At 39.6% G+C, this 3,577-nt stretch overlaps 1 long non-coding RNA gene across 1 annotated transcript in view; it reads right to left on the bottom strand.

Moving 5' to 3' along the window:
* Nucleotides 1-833: 833 nt before the first annotated feature.
* Nucleotides 834-3,577, bottom strand: part of LOC111263947 (uncharacterized) — a 9,040-nt gene continuing 6,296 nt past the window's right edge. The window contains exon 3 of the long non-coding RNA XR_002682538.2: nucleotides 834-2,408. This is a non-coding gene — a long non-coding RNA (uncharacterized LOC111263947). The remainder of the gene's footprint in view (nucleotides 2,409-3,577) is intronic.

Raw genomic sequence — 3,577 nt, 5'->3', positions numbered from 1 at the left:
GGTTTCGATGCTTTGTTCCCAAACGCGCCGTCCGCAGCCCAGCAACTTGGATAATTAATAATAATAAGTATCTTGGATTGAGCTGGATTGACCCGATAGACGTCAGTCGCTCTTCACATGAGATTCTTCAATGTCAGCCAGTGAATTAATAGAATCGAAATTAGCTGCTTCTTTAAGGTAAAGACTAAAGGTAAACTACAAGAGATGGTGCTGTTTGAATGATGCAAACGAATGGATGAGTAGGAAATACGTACAAACGCCGTTTGTTTCTTAGAGGCGCCTTCTGTCCTTTTCACACGGTTTATCACAAGTATGGATGTTGGTTTCATACAGCCAGACAATAATTGCTTTCTATGGACGCTCTGAATACTATAATATTAGGATGTTGGATTAAAGGCGCAATTCTGTGTCCTAAAATACCATGAGATGTTTACTTATTAAACATATCCAATGGTCATTTGCCTGCGGTAGACCTTGTGATGTATGTGGGGCAAAATAAGCAGGGTACGTTTATTTCGAACAGTTTTATCTCCCTAGATTAGTTCGGTTATGTTTCACCATGATTCCACATAAGGCGTCTTTAAAACAAGTAGTATTCTTGTAAGTCGAAACGTGGCCATACTCTAATTAGCCAGTGTTATGCCCCTGCCATTTCTTCGCCAATTCGCCTACAGTTGTTCGAGTAGATGTCTTGTATTCTATTTAAAGGGTCCTGCTACAACAGGAAGCGGGGCAGATGATAGTCACTTGGAAGTCTCTTCCTGTTTATCTTGGCTTTTGACAATAAGTGAATATTTCATGGGACTGATAAAACCAGAGAAATGTTTTTATTTACTAAGCTAATTATAGTCTACAGCTCTCTTGGTGCTTAGCTTTCTTACGAAGTGTAGGCAATGGTATAACATGTTGAAATATTCAACGATTTTTGATTCTATTATATCGCTTTTGCAAATGAAACTTAGATCGAGCCACAAAATCGGATCTTCAAAAGACAAAAATTAATAGAATCTTAATAATACATTCTTTAAAACAGCGATCAACAAAACGGCGTAATAAAATGCCTGAGCTGACCTTACCAGAATGCTCCGGACTGAACGGCCGCAGATCAGTGATTCGTAATGCAGTAATCTATTACAATAATGTATCACATAGGTCGTGGGTGGAATTGGTAATGCAATGGTAATCATACTGTATGCGTTGAACCTTTTTTTTTTAAATTGTTGTAGATTTATATGTCCGACCGCTTGCCTTCTATATCTAGTTTTATTGATTTATCTGATTTACATGTTTTATTGCGACGGAATGATTTTACGTCAGGAATATCGAAAGGAGATGATTCTGTTTGGAGGAACTGAGTCCCTACTATTTTTTCTACTTTCGTTAGCATAATGGCCTTTAGTGATCACCTTTGTGATAGTTTTGCATATCTACTTTTCGACCACAGTATCCTTGGAAATGTAAAAACTTACTAAGGTGTATGAGAAGGGCGCTCGTTGATTCTGGTAATTTCTGTTTATAAACAATGTTTCTTAAAGGAATGGGAATTAAAGGATTTGAGATAAATAGCTCCTGATTTTTTTTTACTTGATGAAAACTACAAGAGCATCTACCATGCATCTTCGCATCATATCTGAGCAACACCATTAATACAATATGCCTTACACCTGACCTAGTAATAATCGGAAAAAATCAATAAAATCTTTACCAAAATATGTCTCTGAAATAGATTTTTGATCAGGTTTTGTATATGATTTCTGAAAAAGTAAAACATCGTCATTCAAAATATTCCGTATACATATATAATTATTTCTGTACAGTTGCGAAGGAAACGGCTGTCACAATGTGGGGCATCAGACCACACTTTTTCTTTGCTTGACACAACCATTTATTGATCCTGAGTCTTCCTTAAGGTCGAGTCGGTTCTGGTTATCATGTTTTTTAGCCTCTACATTTCTTGAAGCGGGCAAAAACACGTCTACTTACAGACCAAAACATGTCAGTTGCAGTAAACAATTCATACATTTTACTGTCAATAATATCGTAGCAGGGCCATTTTATAAGATCCGGAGGAAATTTCCACGGACGTTCCGGAGGAAACGGAGCGAACGTTTCCAGCAGGCTGCTTTCGACTTCCATCTGCGCTTAATCACTGATCTTTACAGAGGTCCTGTCAACGTACGTCACGACAATACCTAATAGAGGAATCATCGGAAAGCCATGCATACGAGCAGCACCGTAACAACGTCCTCTTCAATTACCTCGCACAAACAATATCGTTCTCTCGCATGTGCGTTGACTTTTACCCTGACTCATCTTTCATATTTCGTTCTCGTGTTGTCCATCGACCGCCATTCTCGCTTGGCACTTCGTAATCGTCTCAGCTGTAGCACAGCTGCAGGACGTATCGACTGCAAAATACACAAAAACATTTATAATGTCCTTCTCTATCCTGTTGTATTATGGCCCTGCCAGGCTAAACTCACAGCTCGATATCGGCTCGATCACCCCTATCCTGTTTTAGCCTATTAGTCGAACATGGAGGCAGCGGTGGACACTACGATCTGGTTAGTAACTCTCTTCCGGGGGACGGCAGACAAACGCATGGGGGCATGAGAATAGCTTGCTCGCTCGTCAGTTCAGTTACGGCATTTTCTTCGCAGCACTACGAGATATATAGACATTTCGATTAGTTGCCATCATCACAGCCGCCCCAGTTACGTACCTCACTCTAATGCGTGTGTACATCCATTATATACGCCTTTGGAAAGGCTGTGTAGAAACACAGATCGAGAGACGCCTATGGAGAGGGAGGATGGCAACGATTGCAGTTCGTGATGTACCACAGGGCATCGTGAATCAACGCTATGTTGAGTATATAATGACATACAGTGATTTAAAATAACCCTTTTTATTCACACAGCTGGTGAAGCACGTATTGCTGGCAAGACTAGAAACAGCGACTCCAATCCCCTTTAACCAGAGGCTCTTCCAACCATAATATATATTGAGTTGTCGAAAAAAGTACTGACCGTTTTAAGCCGATACTCTATTGTCTATATTTGACCGTAATATTACTAAATTGAATATGAGCCATTTTAATCGATTATTTGATGCATTTTCTGACAACATCATAAACCCATTATTGCAGAGCTTCTGTGGTTCCTGGGCGACAAATGATTTTCACATGTGTCTGTTGAAACTAAGTTTGCACTATTAAGAGAACTCTGCAGAGATAAAAACAGATGATAGTCTGATGGCCCAAGATCATGATCAAATTTCCCATTCAAACTCTTTCAATTTTTACCTGGTACCTAAATGTGCGTGTGGTCTGGCATTATAATAATGAAAAACAACGCCTTTTCTATTCATTAATTTCGGTCGATTCCTTTCAGTGACTTATTGTGGCCCTCTTAGCTGTAAGAATCAACTGTGTTGCCAGGCCGCAGTAACTCATAATGCACAATTTTTTTTCCCATCGCAGCTAGCTCAAAGCACAGCTTTTCTCGGCATCAATCTGGGCTCGTTACATATTATGAGGCATATTTTTTGTCGTGTGTGATCCTCACGTGTGATTAAT

This window comes from Varroa jacobsoni, unplaced genomic scaffold (assembly GCF_002532875.2).
Source record: "Varroa jacobsoni isolate VJ856 unplaced genomic scaffold, vjacob_1.0 scaffold_802, whole genome shotgun sequence".
Taxonomy (NCBI): Eukaryota; Metazoa; Arthropoda; class Arachnida; order Mesostigmata; family Varroidae; genus Varroa; species Varroa jacobsoni.
This window is presented reverse-complemented; position numbering and strand designations above follow the sequence as displayed.